Consider the following 23,163-nt stretch of genomic DNA (forward strand, 5'->3'; position numbering starts at 1 on the left):
CTTATGCATATGCAATGTTTATATCATTGCATGTCTTAGGACCACTGGTGAGTTCTGCATCTTACTAAGTAGCCCGCTCTGAAAAATAATTTTGCCATAGTATTTAGGAGGTATTCACTGTCAGCTACTGGGTTTAAGAAGCTATGTTGTTGTTAGCTGCTACTGAGTCGGCCCCCGACTCATGGAGATCCCATGTACAATGGAAAGAAATGCTGTCCGGGCCAGCACCATCCCCATTATGTGTTGTGGATCAGAGCATTGTGATCCATAGCGTTTTCACTGGCAGATTTTCAGAAGAAGGTCTTTCTTCCTAGTCTATCTGAGGCTGGAAGCTCCACTGAAATGTATTCAGCATCATAGCAACGTGCAGGCCGCCACTGACAGTTCGGTGGTGGTGGGGTGGCTGTACATGAGGTGCATCGGCCAGGAATCGAACCTGGGGCCCCCTCGTGGGAGGTGAGAATTCTACCACTGAATCACCAATGCCCCCTAAGAAACCATAACCCAGAATAAACAACTAAAATGAACTCATAATAGAGCCACATCTGAGTATGGGATGATATGGTGTGCTAAAGGCTACGTCATATCCATTGAACATCAACTCTTTTTCTTGTATATAAAAGGGCAGTAGTGGTTCAGTGGTAGACTTCTTGCCTCCTATGTGGGAGACCCAGGTTCAGTTCCCAGCCCATGCATCTCGTGTGCAGCCACCACCTGTCAGTGGAGGCTTGCATGTTGCTAGGATGCTGAATAGGTCTCAGAGGTGCTTCCAGACTAAGACAGACTAGGAGGAAAGGCCTGGTGACCTACTTCTGAAAATTAGCCAGTGAAAACTCTGTGGGTCACAATGGTCCAACCTGCAGCCAGTCATGGGGATGGCGCAAGACTGGGCAGGATTTCTTTCCGTTGTGCATGGGGCCTCTGTGAGTCAGGGGCCAACTTGACAGCAGCTGACAACAACAATGTATATGTATTATGAATTAGTTTTGTAAATTTGGGGAGTTGCATTTCAATTTAATTAGTTTTCTTCCTAAGGCTGTGTATGTCATGCAGGGGAAGAAGCCCTGTCGTGCCGCTGCGTTAGCTCTGGGGAGAGCTCCAGCTTCCTCAAATCTTCTGCTCCTTTTTTCCCATCCACTGAATGGCACTTTTCCAAGCTCTGCCCGAGAGGCCCTCCAAATTTGGTCTCTCCACATCTAGGCCCCCCACCAGCCTTCAAAACCAGACATGGCTCCCTCTGGTTCTTTCTTCTTCCAGCTCTTCTAACAGTTACTGCCGGTGCCAGGCACAGACACTCACCCCCGGCCCCGCCTCATGGCAGAGTCTTACTTGTTTATGTCTCTGTCCTGTCCCTAGTGAGATGATCAGTTCTGAAACCCAGTGAGTCTGTGACTCCTGGAGGGAAGGAACCACTCCTCCCATCCCTCGGTGAGGCCTGCACAGGCAGAAGACGCATTGGTGTTGGATCACGGTAACCACGATGATGACCTTGTGCTGTCCTGACCATTCCAGTTTCTCCTCTGCCTGGAGGCTGGCCCTGCATTAGAGAAGATCGAAGAGGCTGCATAGCAAGATGATATGAACGCGGCTCGGGTGGAATATCGGTGTCTATCTTTTTCTAACTACGTTGTTTTGGGCAAGTGCCAATATTTAATCTCTCTGAGCTTCAAATTCCTCATTGGTAAATTGGGTCTTGTACTTAGCCCACTGGGATGTTGTGAAGGGTAAATAAAATTCTCTTAAGACAAGTGCCAGGCATGGTGTCTGACTTATGGTGAATAGTCTGTAACTGGGAGGTAGAATTTTCTTGGGCTGGTTAATAGTTGGGTCCCTGGGGTTAGCCTACTATAAACCCAGATTCTGCAGATGAACCTATGAACCTGAAATGCCTTGAAATTCTGGATGGGAGACAAAGGGATGGAGATGTCTGGTGCCTGGTATCATGGGGCTTTGCCCTTGCAGAGTAACACTGGGCAGTAATGGACCAAGAGAAGACCCCTTGGGCAGAGTAACCATGACGATGAGCCTGAGAGTGAGTCCATCTAACCCAGCTATCCATTAATTAGGTCTTCCTTGGGTTGAAGCTTTACCCTGACACCCAGGTCAAGTTGTGGCCATTTCTAGAATTCATTGTCTAGCTCCAGTGGGCCCTGGGACGGTTCCAGGTTTTCTTGGGGGAGTCAAGCTATTGAGACACTCATTAGAAATCAAATTGGGTACCTCTGACTTGAGCCTCCCTCCATCTTGGTGGAGCCTGATCTGAGTGCCCTCTCTATGGGGCTGGAGTCAGCTGGGCCTCCTGTGGTGGGATTTCCAATGGTGTCAGGATAAAGAATGACGGGTTTCTCTGTGGATGGGTTGGCATTGGGTTGTGAGTGAGTCTTGAGCCCTGACTGGGTGGGAAACAGAAGCCTGAGGTTCTTTTCCGGGGTTCCTCCTGATTTTCTGTGGGCCTGTGGGCAGTTCCTTCAGGTGTGGTTGGTGTGGCAGAGTACAGTGAGCCCTGGACTGAGGGTCAGAGACCTGGGTTTTAGTCCTGGGACTTTTACTAATGAGCTTCATGATCTTGGGTGAGCCACTTAACCTCTGGGTGCTTAAGTGACTTGTCTAGAATGGGGTGAAACCCACCCTGAGGAGGAAGTGAGGCAATGTGGATAAATCATTTTGTGGGCAAGCCATTTGCATTCATGCAATGGTGCGCACATGCTGTCTAGCTCAGAGTGGCTGAAATGGTCAAATGGGCTAATCAGTGTAAATGCTAAAATAAGTTCGGTCCAAATTTATGGGATCACCTTTTAATAACAAATTAAGTGAGGAAAAACATTCGTGTATTAGGCCTGGAAGATTTTCCACTTGTTTTTGAAGGGACTCATTGTCAGAGAGGAATGAAGCCCTCATTAAGCAGGATCCTATTTCTACTGCAAAGGACATTCGTTAAGGGAGATGTCTCCTCACTGACGGTGAAACAGCCCACCAGGAAAAACACACACTTATAGTTGCGTTTTCCAGTCAACAAATTTTCTGCTGGCACTAATAGTCTAATGATAATATAAGGATTCTAAACTCAGACCAACAAATGATGAATCTTGATACTATAAGTTTACATTTATAGTGTAACCTCAGGTTGTCACCTTTTACTTCTATGTGACACTTAGCAATTCTTCTTTAATAAATAAAACTTAAAACCAGGAGGCCATTTAATTCATGTGTGATGAGAAATAAAATCATTAGGCAGATTTTCACCTTCTAAGCAGCTATTTCTTAGTTTGGAAAGCTCCCGAGGTTGGGGGGGATCCTACTGCAATTAGTAACTAGTAAGGGGAATTCGCTGGAGCGTCTCCATGATCAAGTTCACAGCCTGGTCCTTGTGATCTGTATCCATCTTCAAGTCCAAGTGTATGATCTGTGCTCCAGATTTGAACTTGGAGCCCCCCAAACAAGCAAACACATCTTTGAATTTTGCAGTGCGGCTTCGTCTGTCTGGTTGGGCTTTGAGAACAAGGGTTTCTCATTCTGGCAGCTTTAGGGGAAGAGAGACACCAAGTCATATGTTTCTGAAGTTCATTCAAATGCCACGACAGGAGACATGGATTGAGCAGGAACAATTTTTGCAGACTGAGGAGACTGAATCTTCTTCAGACAGGGAAGTAGAACATTCCAGACTGTGACACTAGAAACCAGGCAGACGGAACCCCATAAAACCTTTAGGGAGGACATGAAGTTCTCTCTGGGTTGGTAGAATTGGCTGCTTCCCCTATGGCCCCCTGTTTGTTTGTTCAGTGTTTAGATGTTTATTTCCTATTCTGTCTGCATTTTTATGGCCACCTCAATGGTAATATTATGCCAAGGCAGGAGAGGATGTTTCTAACACAGTTCTCCTTACATCTTGGAAGGATAAGGATTATGCTTTCCTCATGATTATGATTCAGTCTGTGTCCAGATTTAGATTCCACTGTTATTTTTTGAGCACCAGCCTAGGTAATTTCAAGGTATTTTATCTCATTCAATCCTCAAAGCAACCTTACTTTATAGATTTGGATAATGGGGCTCAGAGAGGTGAAAGGATGTTGCAAGTTGCCTAGGAGTTTGCATATAGCTGGTCTAGAACCCCCTTCACAGCTGTCTCTCATGTTTAGCACCTTGTGTGACTTTTGGGAATTCACAAACTTGATGGAAACTCAGGGATGGTGTGAAATGGTATTAGCTGGAAGCCTTGTTGTGGGAAAGAAGAGGCTAAGAGGCTCTGCCTGGAGACTTCAGACTATACTCCATGGATCCAGTACCGAATGAACAAGTCCTTCAGAAAAGGAATCCCTTCCAAGATTAAGAAATTAAACTATTTTGAAAATATAGTCAGTTCTGCTTATAACGCTTGTTTTGAAACCACAATTTTGTTTCAATATGATTGATATATTAGATAACAATTTGAGTATAATGAGAATTTCCCATTTGCTTGTGGCCACTTCCTCCTGTTGAAACACTGGGTGAATGCAAAGAAGTGTACTCAGCTGAACCTAGTGACCCAGAAATATATAAAACGCACACACTCACCTTCTCTCAACATCTCCCTTTCATTGCATGTGTTAGGAGCCACACCCATTTGTACCAGGAGTCACAACAGTTCCCTCCGATATCAGATGCTCCCCCCCACCTCTTCATAGTAACTCACCAGCTGCAATCCCTCTTAATGCTCACTTCCACAAGCTAACTAAGTCTTTTCAAGGTACACTGCCATAATGCCATTGTGGTATTTATGTATTTTTTAGCCATTTAATTTGTTTAAAATTGTGCTATTGTTTTTATTAAGTTCCTGTCTTTTTTTTTGTTTGTTTTTTGGTACCATTGGTGGTTCAGTAGTAGGATTCTCACCTTTCATGTGGGAGATCTGGGTTTGAGTCCCGGCCAACGCACCTCATGTGCAGCCACCACCTGTCTGTTCTTAAGACTCACATGTTCCTATGATGCTGAACAGGTTTGAGCAGATTTTTTTTTCCAGACTAAGACAAACTAGGAAGAAAGGCCTGGCGATCTACTTCCAAAAAATCAGCCAGTGAAAACCTTATGAATCACAATGGTCCAATCTGCAACTGCTCATGGGATAGCAGAGGACTGCGCATTTTGTTCCGTTGTACTTGGGGTCGTCATGGGTTGGGGGTGACTTGATGGCAGCTAACAACAGTATCTCTTTTCATATATGTCACTGATGAAGCTTTTGAGTGTTGTGTCCGAACCCCATTTTTTCCATAATCTCCGTGGTTTCTCTTGTGCTTTTTTGGGAAGAATGATGATTTTTAGGACCACATATGTTGCATAAAGCTGGAATCACAGCTGAGGAGTGGGCCCTGTCTCTAGGGTAGCATGGTCATCTCCATTGTCAGTAGTCCTTCCCATGTCATAGTTGCACGTTTCTGTGATGTAAAAAAAAAAAAAAAAAACCACTGCCGTTGAGTCGATTCTGACTCATAGTGACGCTATAGATAATAGTGAATTCCTGGGGTGGTTTCTGAAAATCCATTTACCAAGGCTACATTGGAACCTGACTTTGTCTTCTAAGAAATTTATTATTATTATTGTTATTTTTGGCTTTAACAAAGAGAAATTTATTCTCTCACAGTCTAGGAGGCTAGAAGTCCAAATTCAGGGTGCCTGCTCTAGGGGAAGGCTTTCTCTGTCAGCTCTGGGAGAAAGTCCTTGTCACCAGACTTCCCAGGTCCAGGAGATTCTCAGTGCAGGAACCCTGGGCCCAAAGGATGCGCTCTTCTCCTGGCTCTTGTTTCTTGGTGGTATGAGGTCCCCATGTCTCCCTGCTCACTTCTTTCTTTTATATCTTGAAAGAGATAGACTTAAGACTCAAACTAATCTTGTAGACTGAGTCCTGCCTCATTAACATCATAGAGGTAGGATTTACAACACATAGGAAAATCACACCAGGTAACAAAATGGTGGACAGTCACACAATACTGGTAATCATGGCCTAGCCAAGTTGACACATATTTCGGGGGGGCACAGTTCAATCCTTGACGCCTTACTATGATAAATCTGGCAAGCTTTGTCATAAAATATTTTATAGAATACTCTAAAAGTATCCGTACTCTGGTGGCTAAACATTTCTGGTACCTTTTTCTATAGCGATGGTTCTCAAAGTCGGGTCACTGAGTACAGCATCAACATTACCTGATGTCAGGGATTGAATTGTGCTCCTCACCTTCTCCCTCAAAGTATGTATTGAAGTCCTGGTCCCTGTAGTTGTGGATGTGATTCTGTCTGGAAATAAGGTTTTCCTTTTTTTATGTTAATGAGGTCACACTAGAGTAGGTTTGGCCCTAAACCTAATCCCTTCTGAGTTATACAAATAGCAGAATAGACACAGAGAGACATGGGCAAGACAGGTGCCAGGGAATACCAAGGAATGCCAAGGAACTCTCAGGGTTACCTACAAAGACTTTGCTCTATGGTTGATGCCTTGATTAGAACTTCCAGCCTGCAAAACTGTAAGAAAATAATTTTCTCTTCCTTTTTTTTTTTTTTGACTTACCCACTTGGGGTATTTCTGCTGTAGCAGCACTAAGTACCTGGAACACTTGCCAACTTATGAGAAGTGCGCAAGAATTAATTTTCATCTTATTGGGAGTGGTGTCACCTCTGTTAAAAATGCATGTTCTGTATCTTCAATTATTTTAAATCAATGCTGTTGTTGTTAGCTGCTGTCGATTCGGCTCCAACACATGGCAACCTTATGTTTAAATAAATAGATCTGCTTTTTAAATGAATGTCAGAGTACCTTAGAAGAATATACTTGAGTTTGTGGGAGATAAGCAGTTGTTTGGGTGTGTTTCCTATTATCTTATGAGTGAGTCTGACATGGAATTAAGTACAACAGAGTGGCTACCTTACAGCTAATCCCGATGAGCAGGTAGGCGTGAGAACGAACACAATGCCTCCCCCCGCCACTGCCTCACTTTTTCTCCGTAAAAAAATAAAGAGTACACATCTAGGCAAAAACAAACGGGAAGAAATCAATTGTTGAATAATAAGTGCTTCTGGCTTGTCAGGCCTTGTTTAGCACCTGTAATTAATCATCTTTATAAGATGTGAAATGATAGATCCCAGCCTAGGGTATTAAAGCTTTCAGTGCTTCTGAATTGTTAATATGCATCTGAATCACCAGGGCATCTTGTTAAATTGCAGACTCTGATTCAGCAGGTCTGGGGTAGGGGGTGGGGGCTGAGATTGCACTTCTGGCAAGTTCCCAGAGCATGCAGGTGCTGCTGGCCCTCGGACCCCACTTTGAGCAGCAATATCCAAAGAGAACATGAAGGCATTTATTTGGGGACCCTCAGACTATTTGCAGAATTTCAGAAAGTCCAAAGCACTGGTTCTCAACGGTGGGGGTGGGGGGTGTAATTTGTCCCTTTGGGAGATATTTGGCAACGTCTGGAGATATTTTTGGTTGTCATAACTGGAGGGTGGATGGACAGCACAGCCCCCTGCCCCCTGCCCCCGACAAAGAATGATCTGGCCCAAAATGTCAACAGTGCTGTGCTTGAGAAACCCTTGGCAAAAGAAAATTGCAGACTAACAAAAATACCCTCTCTTCTTGAAGAGAGCAGTAGTAATCCCCAACAGTTTTGGCGTTTGTAGAGGTCTCTAATCAATTTAAAATGAGGAGGTAAATTCATTGTAATATAGGTAAATGCAGTTACATAGATTAAAGAAAGGCACTGTTGGAATTATGAGATCTATAGAGAAAAACACCAAAGGGGCTGAGGTTGGTGGCAGGGGTGGATACGGCTGCCCTCAGGGAGAGACTGAATGTGGCAGACTGACCAGGCCGAGCACACTGTTTATTGGAGTGGTATGCTAGTGAGCCCATCTGGATATTTCTGGAACAAACTGGGGACATTCCTTTGGTTCTTGAATATGACTTGCAGCTGGGTAGGAAAATGGTTCAATACTGTGATCCACAGATTGAGGGTTCTTTTTAACAACAGAAATAATCCGGAATTCACTGAGGAAGATTTTCCCCCTTCTAGCAAGGAACAAACATCGATGCTTAGGTCTAGGTATGCTTATCAGTAAACCATTCTTAGCATCATAATATGTACATGGTGGACCACAAATGGGGAAAGTTGGCCTCTAGGGCAGACTCCCAGGGCCCCTTGGGAGACCCATAACTGAGGCTCGCCTTTGCCCTCATCCTTTCTTCCTGCAGGACTGCTTTCCTCTCCTGGGTCGTGTCTCTGGGTCTTCCTCCATTGGCCAGTCACAACAGGTGCACCTCTCCATTGCCTTCTGTCTGTCCCCAGATGAAATGGGAGCACCCACCAGAGAGGTGCTTGAAGTCCTCCAGGAACTTTGTGGGTAGTGAGAGTCTGTAGCTTGTTGACCTGTGGTAGTGTCTTGATTTTTCAATGCATTGATTCCAGCAGTTTGAATTTGAATCATTTAAAGCAACAAGAATGAATGATAAAAGTAGCTCATCTGAGGATGAATAGTTTGAAAGCTCTTTTCTTCCAAGTGTAATTTTCCATTTGGTGTAAAGGAATTTTAATAGTATGCAATTTTCTCCTGAGAGGTCTCTGTGAGTCTACTTTAGAATCTTTCTTGGGAGATCTCATGATTGTAAACTAATGTCAACTGGATAATGCATTATAGAGGGGACAGAAAGTTACAGGAGTTGTTGAATTGTTTACAGATAGTTTCAAAGCCTGTTGACTCTGAAGGATAGAAGCATCTAAGGAACTAACAGTTAATCTCAAGGCCAGTGGAACTTTAGAGGCTGATCCCAGCTCTTGGGCAAGGGTGTGTTGAGCCTGTGTATTATGTATATACTTACGTCAAGAAAATGCAGATTTTTTCCTACAAATAACAACATGTCTGTAAAACAGTTGACTCTGTCATCTGGAAAAAATATTCTTTATTTTCTGTTCCCACCAGTAAAATCAAATTAATTAGCTGAACCATCATAATTTCTCTTATTTAATTTTAAAATGATGGATTGTATCCGTGACCTGTCTCTACACAATTCATCTGCTAGAGTGAATCATAGGAAATTGCCAGCATGTGACCATTTTTACCTGGAAACCCAGCAGTTTCCTATAATCCAACCTAATATTATTTAAAAAAAAAAAAAAAAAACCTGTTGCCATTGAGTTGATTCCGACTCCTAGCAACCCTACAGGACAGAGTAGAACTGCCCCAAAGAGCGGCTGGTGGATTTGAACTGTCGACCTTTTGGTTAGCAGCCGAGCTCTTAACCACTGCACCACCAGGGCTCCAGTATTATTTAGTGATGGATTTAATTCTTGCCAGGAAAAAATAGCTTTTAAGAACATGAGGGGGTAATATCTAGGTATAATGTGTTTTCGAATATCTGGCTTTGTCTGCTGTGTTTTTCTCAGTACAGGATATGGTTTCATTCCAGTGACACCTTTCATTTGGGGGTATGCATGAGTCACAGTGGTTCACTCTGTTATTTTCCAACCATACATATATCTCATTTCTCCTAATTTTTAAAATGATGGGCTAAATAGGTGGAGCACAGGGCATTTTTAGGGCAGTGAAACTCTTCTGCGTGATCCTGTAACGGCAGACACATGATAATATGCATTTGTCAAAACCCACAGGACTGTACAACACAAAGAGTGTAAAACTATGGACTTTCATTAATAATACTGTGTCAGTATTGGTTCATCAGTTGTAACAAGTGTACCACGTGAATGAAAGATGTTAATAACAGGAGAAACTGCAGGGGGAGAGGGGATATATGGGAACACTGTACTTTCTACGCAATTTTTCATAAACCTAAAATTGCTCTAAAAAATAAAGCGTATCAAAATGGTGGACCGTCTATCTTCTAGCTGTACTGTATTTTCACCCAAATAATGTGTGCCTTCTACATTTGTTTGCCCCCTGTGCCTTCCCCCCGTGAGGTATTTTCAATAGTGTGCTGTGCTAATTTTTTTCACAGCAACGTATAAAAAAAATATCGGCATAGCAGTGCGTATGAAAATACTTCGAGGTGGAAGGGCATGATTGGCAAACACACATAGAAGGTGCGTGTTATTTGTGTAAAAATACGGTATGTGTTAAAATTCTTGTTCATAAATCCCATATTTAAGATTAAAAACAAAAAACAAAAAATTCCTACTTCTACCCTGGCATTGTCAAACTGTATTCAACCAGACACCAGTATCTCAAAATATTGACAAGCGGTCCTTGGTATAAAAGGGGGATTCTGAGGTCACAGAAGTATCCAGAAACACTGGGATTAATTATATAGTTTCTCTACTGCTGATCTAACGTCCATTACTATTCTCCAGGATGGAGATGTAGACGGTATTATTTTACAGTACATTTGGCTGTAGAATACCTATCAGCATCACAGGGAGCTAGTAATCCTTGATTTACATTCTGGAAAATCCTGTTCCACGTTAGTAACCAGAAAGGTTTGTTACTAATTGACTGTGACTTTTTTTTCCCAGATGATATCTGTTATTTTTTCCAGCTTTTTGTCCATTCCAAAATACACATGGGCTTGACCTAAGACTTTTGCTAAAAGAATATTATTCCCCTCTAGGGAAATGAAAGCAGCATGTTTCCACACAAGTGTAGAAATCTTAAAACAACTAAAAATGACACACACACACAAAAGTACCAGATCATGATTATATTCATTGCAAAAATTAGACTCACAGGTTTTATTGTGGCCGTTATATTGTCAGGGCCTGATGTGGGCAGGATCAGGGCAGTGCCATGCTAAGGAGCTTACCGTTCCCTCTCGACTGCTGTGATTATGTGGGGTATATTTAGAAATTGTAAAGAAAGCAAAGCATCAGCTAAGATGCCCCAGTGGACGTTCACAAATGAAAGTCTCTCCCATTATGAGAAAACTCCCCAAAGAAAATATTTGCATGGCGATTAATGAAGAGCTCTTTTCTCACAAAAATGATGTTGTAATGTTTCAGGGAAAACAGCGACTGCAACATACTTTTTATTGTCCTTTTTTTTTTTTTTTATCTCCTAGAGCTGAGTATCTCATTAGAGAACATAAGAAAGGGGGAATGGATAGGAGGCCTGCTTTGGTTGCCTGCTTAGAGGAATCTCCACATCTTAGTAAGTGTATAGGTTTTATCCTTTGTTGTTGTTAGTTTCCATTGATTTGGCTTCAACTCATGTCAACACCATGTACAACAGAACAAATTATTGCCCAGTCTTGTGCCATCTTCGTGATCGTTGCTATGTGTGGTAGTTAATGTTGTGTGTCAACTTGGCTGGGCCATGATACTCAGTGGTTTGGCAGTGATGTAATGATATAAGTTATCTTCCATCTTGTGATATAATGTTATCTCCTCCATGATGTAATCTGATGTGATCAGCCAGTCAGTTGTAAGGGGAGTTTCCTTGGTGGTGTTGTCTGCAGCCAATATATATGGACATTGTGGCAAAGCTTGCTGGCTTTTGCTTGCTCTGGATCCTGCATCTGCCTTGTCATCATCAGACCTCCAGTTCTTGGGCCTTGAGCTAGTGGCCTGCCGTACTGCCTGTCGATCTTGGAATTTGTTGGCCTCCACAGCCTGTGAGCCAGCAGCCTTCCATCTTACCTACTAATCTTGAATTTGTCAGCTTCTGCAGTTCATGAGCCAGCAGCCTGCTCTCTGACCTCCTGATCTTGGGTTCATCAGCCCCTGCAGCTACATGAGTCAGGAGAAGCCTTCAGCCTGACACCTGACCCATAGACTTGGGATTTGCCAGCCTTTACAAACTGTGTGAGCCACTTCCTTGAGACCCCTCTCTCTCCATATATGTGTGTGTGTGTGTGTACTTTGAGATCCATGGCTGGAAAACCCGTCTTGTACAAACTCACAGAAAGAGATAAGTGACGTGGTAGTTTCTTGATCGATAAACTTTTACTGTCTGGCTTGTTTGCTTAGCTAGATTCCACGGTGTTCTGTCCAGGTTTACCACAATAACACAGCATAGTTTTCTGTTAAGTCTTTTTATATAAGAGTGAGCGTTTAGTTGGGGGAGTGAGGGCTCTGTGTTATTCATCCAGTGGTTGCGATGTGAACTCATTTAATCTCTGTGCTGAGTGGCTTAGTGGCTGAGATGTTTTGGGTCACCTGAAGGGATCAGTGTGGCTGGGCTTCTCTCCTTTGTCTCTTGTATGCAGTATGGAACAGTGAGTGTTCCCGGAGTTGGCCTGAGAACCCTTCCCCAGGCCACACTGAGTTTCCGTCTTGGAACCAGCTTGGCTTAACCCTGGGGAGGACCCAGGCCTAGTGCCAAGAAGTTCTCCCGGGAGGCCTCTGAAGATGTGGAGAGACGGAACTCCCTGCAGAGTTGCAGCCTGTTACACTAAATCTCCTGGCATATTTAAGACCCTCGGGGGGAAGAGGAGAAAGACCTCCGTCAGCGGTACGACATCCTTGCACAGAAGGCCAACTGTCTTCTCCATGCACATTGCCCTAGTGACAAAGGTGTATGTGCACCATGCTTAATTACATTCATCGAATGAAAGAAACTAGATTTGTGGAGGACTTCTTTTCACTGAGTTGGGGAACTCCAGTTCTTTGGGCAAAGTAAAGACACCACTTAACCAAGTCGATTCCAACTTATGGTGATCCCATGTGTCAGAGTATAACTATGCTCCATAGGGTTTTCATGGCTGTGACCTTTTGGAAGTAGATTGCCAGGCCTTTCTTCCATGGCACCTCTGGGTGGATTTAAATCGCCAATTTTTTGGTTACTAGCTGCGAACTTAACCAGTTGTCACACAGGGACTCAAAAGACACCAGTGAGTGGTTGACTTTTAGGGTATGAGCCGTTATTTGTGGAATATTGGAAATCTTTGGTTCTCCAGGGACCAGTGCTCCAGGACGTTGCATTTTGTGATCCCTGATTTCATTTCTCCCTTTTGCCTGCCTTTTGGTTCATTTGGTCAAATATGACCACTGATTTTCGTTATCATTGGCCCTTAGACACAAAGCAGGGAACAGAAATGAAAGTCAGGCCAGTAAGTTACGTAAGAGGTCATCAATTCCCATAATGTGTTGGTCAGAGGAAAGGTGGAAGCCAGCATTTGACAGGAAGAACGTTGCTTTGTTGTAGATCGACTGTGCCCACCTCACTGTCTCAGTCTAATGGACAGCTTGGCTTAAGCTCAGAGGAGAATCTTGCCATTTGAAAAACTAAGATAACCATATGCCTTAAGATGGAGTTCAGACTTGAGAAATCTTGAGGATCCCTGAGACTGTATTTGAGAAATGCTACATTTATAGTGAAACTTTTTAGCTCGATATAAATTATGGTAAACATAGCTGCCAACTCAGGTCCATAATTTGGGCATCAAACCTAGTTAGAAAATGGCCATCTAGATCTAGAGTTGGCACACTGCTGCCCATTGGCCAAATCTGGAAATCCTCCTGTTTTTGAATGGTCCATGAAGTCAGAATGGTTTTTAAATGGTTGGAAAAAAAAATCAAAAGAAGAATAATACTTTGTAACATGGGCAGATTATTTGAAATTCAAATTTCAGTGGCCGTAAATAAAGTTTTATTGGTAAACAGTCATGCACATTCACTTGTGTATTATTTATGGCTATTTTCATGCTACAGTGAGAGAGTTGAGTAGTCTCAACAGAGGCTACATGTGGCCCTCAAAGCCTAAAATATTTACTGTCTGGCTCTTTACCCAAATAGTTTGCTGACTCCTGGCTTCAGTAATCCAGAACATGCTTGTTATAAGTTTTGTCAGAGAACCTTCCAAATGAAATCACAATAATTAGAATTCTTCATGGAGAACTGGTAGACCCCTGAGAACAAATCTACTAAATGCTTACTCTGAACAAGGCCACGTGAAGGTATGACCATGGCCTTCAGCCACGAGATGCTGATAGTCTTGAGCCATATCCTGAATGCCCCAGCCCTTCTCACTCCCTCCCCTCTAATACACACACACCTCATGGCTATTTTAAAAATGTGTTTCTTCTCCTGAGCTCTACCGGACTACCATTTAGAGCTGTAGAAAGAGATGGCGAATCCATAATAGAAACCTTTCCTTCCTCTGACCTACTGTGGCCCAAGATGTGCTCACATTGAAACTCTCAGGTGACCCCAGACTGCTCATTGTGCTTCAGTTCCAATGACCTCCCCAGATCTCCCGACAAGTAGAAAGGGTGACACACAAAATTGTGCCTCTACTTTTGAGAGATCTCAGGTAAGCCCTCTCTGCCCCCAAGTGTGTAGCAGGAGTTTAGACATTGGAAGTAATAGGGACTGCCAGGAGAAAAAACTGCCCAAGAGTTTAAAATTCTGGCCACTTAGGGAACACGTGATCTCTATACTGTTCCCTCCCCCTGACTCTGAGCTCACAAGCCTCCTTGTTTTCCTCTATGGGGCTTACAGAGTTCAAGCTCCAACTGTAGTGATTTCTGGAATTATTTTATTCCCCTGACCAGCCTGGGAGCTCTTGGAGTTGGACTCTGTCTCTTCCTTATCCTTGTGTGTCTGCTGGTGCTAATAGCTTTGGGTGATACGTTTTTCATCTGATCTCTCAAGAAACATTTTTTGAGCACCTATTGTATGCAGGGGTGGATCATAAAAATAGTTAACATTAGCTGTAGGTGAGGTCCTGTGGCCAGTGCAAGGAGAACAGAGCTTCTAGAGACAGAAATTTCTCTTGGTAATTTTTCACACTTTGGTCATCAGGGAATGAGTTCTTCATAGTACATCATGGCTCTTTACTTTTGGAGGAAAGTGTGTTTCTTTGTGTGGAAAACCATTCTGTTTATTTAGTCATATAGATACTGCATGGAAGAGCTGTCTCCTGGTAAAAGGTAGAAGGTGGGTCTTGGAGAAAATGCTTCCATTAAAGTGATGTGTGGAAGGACCACTTGAAATCTACATGTTCATGTCACCTTCTCATGTTGAAAAATCTGAAAATAAAATGTTGAAACACCTGCATTCTTTAATCAGCCTCGCACTTGGGCTCACTCAACCCTTTATTCTGCTCTGGATCTATGTCACCCAGTCCTATACCTTAGGAGATGTGGATTAAAGGAGAATGTTCTGGACTCATAATACTTAATACCATTCTCTTCCAAAGTAGATCTTTTGTTAAAGATCTCGGAAATGGGTTGAATCATTGAGAAAAGGGATATAGATACATCTTTCACAAGTTGTGGCTGGCATAAATCTACCTTTCTGGCCCCATCTCCCAACATATTCCTATAAGCATCTTTTGCCTCATCATGCTAACCCATTCGCTCTCCCCAGATTTGCCATGTTCTTCATAATGCTATATTTGCATATTCTGTTCCCACTCCCTCAGCTGTCTGTCTAACTAACCCCTACTCTTCTTTCAGTCCTCTGCTCAGAGCCTTTTCATGATTCTCTCCTCTGTGCCGCCATCCAGTATAGAGCATGCCCCCCTTACCCATCCAATCACATGGTATTACCAGTATTTGTTGACATGTTCATGTCTCTCACGAGCTTGTCAGCACTTTGAGGGCAATCATTGTGACCTGTTAAATTTGACACCAAGCCTGACACACGATAAGGGGCTCAGTAAACCTTGGTCTAATGGACAAACGGTCACATATACTTTGGCTCTTTGTTTTGTTCTGTAAGTCAGGACTAAACCTGTTTCCTATTTGTAGAAGTCCATTCTTGGAATGCTCTTCTCCATAATTAGAAAAGTTAATGCATTCCTTTTAGTTCATGAAAAGTCCTATCCATAAACCTATCATTGGCTTTCTGCATCGGAGATAAGACCAAACTTTGGAGCTAGGAATGTTGGGACGGTAAACCTCTTACTCTCTGTTGTTAGTAATGAGTTACCACACCGCACAGCAAAGTGCTGTAGGGGTAAAGGAACTGGAATTCCACACCAGAACATTCTGCTAAGGAAAGGAAACTCTCGGCAAAGCATTTAAGATTGAAAACAAATTTTCATGACACAAATCAGAGAACAACAGATTCATGTTCTCTCTCACTCTTATTGCCTCTTATTTAATCAGTGGGACACACTTGAGTCAATTGTGGGAGAATAGAGTAGGAGGTTCAAGATGGTTCATTGGGTACAGGAAAAAAATATTGACACCTCTATATTTCTTTAAAAATGAAGACATTAAGCTTGACTTATGTTTAACATATATATTCCTAATACAAATATATAATCTGTGCCTAAATTTACATGTAGTGGAAATATATATATATATATTTTTAACTGATAGAGGTGTATGGCCAAAAAATTTTGGAGACTTTTGGGAAACAGAGCCGAAGTATTTACTTCCTAACCCTTAAGAGCTTACATATAGGACTATTTATTGTGAATAGAAGCTTCAGGGAAAGGACCTCAAGTTCTTTGTGGAACCGCTTGGTACCCCATGGAGGAGAGCTGCAGAGCCTCAAGCCTGGAATGTGTCTGAGAACTGTGGAGGGAGGGACATTACCTCAGATGGCAGTGGCTTCAAGAAAATTGAATGGATCAAAACACTTATTTCTTTAAACTGGGAAAGAAGAGTGGAAAGTACGTAAAAGTTGCCTTTGCGTGTTTTCATGAGGAGTTTTCTCATCACAGTTGCAGAACTGTAGGCATCTTTGAGCTGGTTGTCGCCCAGCAATCACATAGTCCAGCCACCATCCAACAATCCAGTATTTAGATGAGGAAACTGAGCTGAGGAGAAGCAAAGTAATATGCCCCAAATCGCAGAGTTGACAAATGGCATGGCGGACAGTCTTTGATTCAGGCATATGTGAATCTGTGGCTGAGGAAGTAAAGATTTTGTTGTTTGGAAGGAGGTTTACAGAGAAGGGACTAAAATGCAAGTTCACCCAGTGCTTACCAGGTGAACGTTACTAATTGAGATCCCAGCTTTTGCCCGAAGGAGTGAGAATTCCTGGACTTCTGAAAATGCCAATTTGGGGACAGTGTTGATAGGCCGCCTGGTACATAAGCATACACAGAAATCGATGAAGTAGGTCATGCATCATCATGATCTACTTTAGTTCTTGTCAGAATTGTTGATGGAGGATACCGACATGAATTTCAAGCGAGTTAAATAATGACTGAACGTTAAAAGGCAGCACGATTATATCCAGGCTGTGCCTGTGAGGTAGTTGAGCTGCCAAGGAGATTCTCGAAGCCCTTTTGGTATGTCAGTATTCTGCTAACCAGACAACTGTTGCTGACTTGCAATGTAAAGCAGGCTTTTTTCTTGAGATGATAGTTCCCAGAATGAGAAATTCTGTCATATCCAAGGGCTGTGTTGGACAGGAGGTTCAAATGTTCATTTTCCTAGCCCTGGAATGCAGTGTTTCCTAGGTATGCAACTAGCTGCCCAGGTCTAGAGCGCACAGCCTAGAAGGAAAAATGCCCAGTGCATGGTAGGCAAAATTTTCTGCCTCTGGGCATTCACAAGGCTGCATTGTGGAAACAGAAGCTTCGCAAATTGTTCATTGTTCTGGGGCTCTGACTTTGGCAGCCAGAAACGAATTCATTATGTGGTGATTGGCATACTTTTCTTCTGTTTATTTCGTGCCACGAGTACAGTAATGCATTCCGTGCTCCCGGGACCTCTCCCTCTACCTCTTAGCTCTGGAGTCTTTGCCTTGCCTTTTGTTCCTCCTTCCCCATGCCTTTCCAAAGCCTGGAGACAGGCGGACTTGTGACGGCTCGCCTTAGATGGTCCGAGATGGCTAGGTGGATCCATTTCCCCCAAATCTGAGAAAAACACACTTTGTTCTCACATCTGGCTGGTCATCCAGCCACCAGATACTTATTAAGCGCCCACGGAGTGCATAGCAGCCACTCAGGCCACCTCTCGAGGCCGCAGGCTCAGACAGAGCTCCACAATGGCAAATGCACCACAGTTCTTCCTCGGGTTTCCTGCCCCCGAAAGTAGGGCCTCTTGGGTTTAGAGGAGGGAAACTGAGAAGCAGCTCTTTCAAAATTATCCTTTCCAAGTGCTTTTGGATTTTATCTGAATTGCTTTGTGCAGCTGGGGGAAAGAAAAAAGATTAGCGTGACTTCTCACAAGGAAAGGTACTATTTTTTATGCATTCCAAAACAGGCTTCTCAAGCTTGAGTGTAGGTTTGTGCCATCTGGGGAGCTGGTTAAAATGCAGATTCTGATCCAGGAGGTCTGGGGTGGGGCCCGAGATTCTGCATTTCTAACAAGGCTCCCAGGTGATGCCCGTACTGCTGGACCATGCTTGAGTAGCAAGCACTAGATCGATGTTTCTCAGCCTTGGCTCCACAGTGGGATGATCTGAGGAGCTTTAAAAAATACCGGTGCCTGGGCCCCACCCCAGGGATGCTGGTTTAATTGGTCTTGGGTGAGACCTGGGCATAGGGATTTAAAAAAAATCTCTCCAGGTGGTTTCCATGTGCATGATTGTGGAGGGATTGCAGCTTTGCATGTTTAAGGATTGGACTTGACCTCTTGAAAAGCTTGTTGTTAGTTGCAGTTGAGTTGATTCCAACTCATAGTGACCCCATGTGTACAGAGTAGAACTGCTTCATAGGGTTTTCAAGGCTGTGACCTTTTGGAAGCAGATCGCCAGGCCTGTCTTCCGAGACGCCTCTGGGTGGGTTTGAAACGCCAACCTTTTGGCTAGTAGTCAAGCACAAGGACTCTTCTTGGAAGGCTAAGTCCTTCTTTTTGGTCCTAAGCCAAACTAGGCCAAGTTGTTCAGTCCCTGAAGAAGTGGTACTTGAAAAAAAGCATCCTCTAACTCACTGGTTCTCAACTAGGAGAGATCGTGCTCCCTAGGGAACATTTGGCAATGTCTGAAGACACTTCTGGTTGTCACAACTGGGGGCGGTGGTGGTGGAGTGCTACTGGCATCTAGTGGGTAGAGGCCAGGGATGCTGCTAAACACTGTACAATGTACAAGGCAGCCTCCCCCCGCAACAAAGAACGATCTGGCCCAAAATATCAATGGTGCTGAGGTTGAGAAAGCCTGCTGGTATAACTTATCTAACTCCTGCCCTCAACCGGCTAAGGAGGTTCAATTTACTTTCTTTAATGACTATCGAGAGTAATTAATTAATATTATGTGTCATTTTTTTTAGTCATATAGCTTTCTTTCGTGTCTAATTCTGTTGTATTAGATGACAGTGTGGCAAGTATTCCAAACTTGAAAGTCAGTTTTCCTCCTCTGTAAAATCAAGCTGTGGAAGTACAAGTTCCCAAAATCCCTTTCAGTTAAAAAATTCTGTGACTCTGTGTTTACTGGTTGAACAAAAAACAAATCTTGCGTTTGCCCAGTTCTATTACGAAACAGCCACCCCACTCTAGGTTCTCATCACATTCAACACTTTTCCTTCCTAGTACTTATCACAGCTTGAAATTAGATGGATTATTTGAGTAATGCCTTTTCCCCAACAAACTGCCAACTTCATGAGGGTACGGACCATGTCTGTTTTGTTCTCCGTTGTATCCCCAGTGCCCAGCAGAGTGTTCTGGGATTTAGTCAATATTCCACAAGTATTTGTTGGTTAGATGGATTTGCTAATAGAATCTAGATCAGCATCCCTGGGAACAGGAATCAGGTTGTTATCCACACATTCACATTTAATATCTTTTGTCTTCTAACCCTCTGCTACCAGAGGAGTTGTAGGATGATGTTATTCTCTGGGAATTGGCTGTACATTAGAATCACTTGGAGTCACTTTGGAGCCCTGGTGGCACAGTGGTTAAGAGCTTGGCTACTAACCAAAAGGTCAGTAGTTCGAATCCACCAGCCGCTCCTTGGAAACCCTATGGGGCAGTTCTACTCTGTTCTGTAGGGTCCCTATGAGCTGGAATCGACTCCGTGGCAATAAGGTTTGGAGTTGCTTTAGAACTATCGATGCCCAGGCCACACTCCATGGATTTCTTTGGCCTGGGGCTGAGGCGGGCGTCAGTGGTTTTAAAAGCTCTCCAGGTATTATGGATTGAATTGTGTTCCCCCAAAATAATGTGTGTCAGTATGGCTAGGCCATGATTCTCAGTATTGTGTGACTGTCCACCATTTTGTCATCTGATGTGATTTTCTTCTGTGTTGTAAATCCTGCCTCTATGATGTTAATGAGGTGGGATTAGTGGCAGTTATGTTAATGCAGCAGGACCTAATCTACAAAATTAGGTTGTATCTTAAATCAATCTCTTTTGAGATATAGAAGAGAGTAGAGAGCAGAGAGACCTCATACCATCAAGAAAGCAGTGCCAGGAGCAGAGTGCATCCTTTGAACCCAGGGTCCCTATGCTGAGAAGCTCCTAGTCCAGGGGAAGATTGATGACAAGGACCTTCCTCCAGAACCGACAGAGAGAAAGCCTTCCCCTGGAGGTGAAACCCTGAATTTGGACTTCTAGCCTACTGGTCTGTGAGAGAATAAACTTCTGTTTGTTGAAGGCATCCGCTTGTGGTATTTCTGTTACAGCAGTACTAGATGACTAAGACACCAGGTAATTCCAGTGTGCAGTCAAGATTGAGAACCATGGTGTAGATCCTTGCTTCTCTAAATGTGGTCCCCAGATCCTTGCTTCTCTAAATGCGGTCCCCAGATCCTTGCTTCTCTTAATGTGGTCCTGGGACTGGCAACATCAGCATCACCTGGGAGTCTGTTGGAAATGCAGATTCTCAGGCCCCACCCCAGACCTGTGGAATCACTCTGCTCTTTAACAAAGTCTTCAGGTGATTCATGTGCATGTTACTGTTTGAGAAGCCAATGTCCCATTATTCTAGTTGGCTGGCAGAGTTGTTGACTCCACACTGAAGGAAAGGGTTTGTATACTTCTAGAGGCTGGAGAGGTCTGCAGTGCAAAAATATTTTGCGGAGAAAGGGGTATTGTTGCCATCAGGGTCAGTTGTGATTCTATTTTAGATCATTGGCTTGGCGGGGGAGGGGGGGCGGGGGGACACAGAGCAAAAACACTTTTTTTTTCCCTACTTCATTTCTAGTCTTGGTTTTGAAAACCACCACCAAGCAAAACCAGAAAAAAAAAAGTGATGGGGGGAGGGGGCTGCAGGAACCAAATGGAAGGAATAAAATAAGCTCGCCCTGTGTGGAAGCAAAATAAAAGGCAGCAAGTTACATCTTTTTCTTCCAGAGAAAAGAATGTGTTTCCTGTTTGCGCTCCCTGGAAGCCTGAGCACAATGCTACAGTGTGTGGAGCTGATGAACAAAGAATATAGAAATGGCTGAGAGGACAGAGTTTGACCTGCCAAACATTAGCTCAGTTAGAAACCATGTGACACATGTAACTCCTGACTTTATGTACCAGGGTAGAAGAGAAAGAAACATGTATGGGTGTCTCTCTATCCTTTGAGGCTTCCCATGAAAGAAAATGGAAGGTAATTAATTTTACCTTCCAGAATGTGACTGTACATTTGCAGATCTGTTATGATTGAAAGCTCTGTTCAGTACCTAGCTTGTAACCAAATGGCTTGTAACCAAATGCAAGAAAGTGGACTTGACAATAATTCACGGTTGCACAAAGAAATGTTTTTGAAACATGACGTTTTACATTAATGTTTACTGCATTCCATAGACAATATAAAACATCACTTGAATCACAGAAAAATGGACAGAAGGTGCTGAAAGGGACCCCTAGGGATCATTTAATTCAGTGGTTGTCAACCTGCTTTTCCACCCCCAACCCTTCTGTAGAGTATAAGACCCTTAATTAAGAGCATTGACTCCATAATGCCCGTATTTTCAAACAGAGTGGGATATAGCAGAAATCTTAGTGGAGAGGAACTCATTTTGGAACAGGGCTTCAAACTGGTTCTTTCACGTTTGACACCCTCACTGAGTGTTTGCATTCTTACCCCGAGATATACTGAATCAGAATTTACACTTGTTAAAATGTAGATTCTGATTCAGTATATCTGGGGTGGAAAGTCAAATTCTCAGCAGGGGTCCAACAGAGAAGAACCGGTTCAAAGCCTTGTTTTGGTACAACAAAAACAAAAATCCTCAGTGGTTCTGAGGGGCCCCATACAGCACTGGAATCAGCTGGGGAGCTTTAGAAGCAACTGCTCTCTGGGTTCCACTCCCAGAGATTTGGATTTAATTGATCCTGGGACTATTAAAATCTGCCCAGGTGTGTTAGTCATCTAGCGCTGCCATAACAGAAATACCACAAGTGGATGTCTTTAACAAAGAGAAATTTATTTTCTCACAGTCTAGTAGGTTACAAGTCCAAACTCAGGGCGTCAGCTCCAGGGGAAGGGTTTCTTTCTCTGTCGCCTCTGGAGGAAGGTCCTTGTCTTCAATCTTCCCCTAGTCGAGGAGCTTCTCAGGCTCAGGGACCATGTGTCCAGAGGACGCGCTCTGTTCCTGGTGCTGCTTTCTTGGTGGTATGAGGTCCCCAACTCTCTGCTTGCTTCCCTTTCATCTCTTGAGAGATAAAAGGTGGTGCAGGCCACACCCCAGGGAAACTCCCTTTACCTTATATCAGGGAGGTGACCTGAGTAAGGGTGGTGTTAAAGATCCCACCCTAATCCTAACATAAAATTACAATCACAAAATGGAGGACAGCCACACAATACTGGGAATCATGGCCCAACCAAGTTGATACACACATTTTTGGGGGACATAATTCAGTCCATGACAGTAGGTGATTCTCATATGCCACTCAGGTGGAAACTCCTATCTACATCTCCATTGCAAATTGCTGATTCCATCCTATGATTTTAAAAGGTGGTGAGTAAGGCTGGGCGTTAAGTTAATGGCTAGTCTGTGACAGAAATGGACCAGTGGGCTTCGTAGTCTTCCCTGTGGATGCTGCTGCTTCCGTGGTCACCAGGAAGTAGGTGGTGAATTCTTGCTACCAGTGTTCCTGGTGTGGACCAGATGGTGTGAGGAAGCACCATGCTACTCATTCCTGCATCCTTATCCTAGTTTTCCCCCCAAGATGGCCCAGTGTCCCCCTGGAGGAGAAACCCAAAGTAGTAAACCTCATTCCATTTTGGCCATCATTAACTTTTATTATTTGAGCGTTTTTATTTGTTAACAGCAGTGGAAACCCAAAGCCTTTATCAGTGGACAAAGTGAGCACGGATAGGACTGCAGTTAATGTAGTTAGAAGACCAAGGCTGCTATCAGAGGGAGAAGCAGGCCAGTACCCAACTTCATGCATCAGACGTTGAGAATGAGGGTTTCTGTATTCTG

General features: G+C 43.5%; 1 protein-coding gene and 1 non-coding gene across 2 annotated transcripts in view; one reads left to right on the forward strand and one right to left on the reverse strand.

The window, feature by feature from the left end:
- GPM6B (glycoprotein M6B) overlaps positions 1-23,163 on the forward strand; it is a 164,460-nt gene that overhangs the window by 27,255 nt on the left and 114,042 nt on the right. The gene's annotated exons all lie outside the window — the stretch shown is intronic.
- Positions 416-486, reverse strand: TRNAG-CCC (transfer RNA glycine (anticodon CCC)). Its single transcript has one exon. It is a non-coding gene; the product is annotated as a tRNA-Gly (tRNA).

Source organism: Elephas maximus, chromosome X (genome assembly GCF_024166365.1).
Source record: "Elephas maximus indicus isolate mEleMax1 chromosome X, mEleMax1 primary haplotype, whole genome shotgun sequence".
NCBI classification, from domain to species: Eukaryota; Metazoa; Chordata; class Mammalia; order Proboscidea; family Elephantidae; genus Elephas; species Elephas maximus.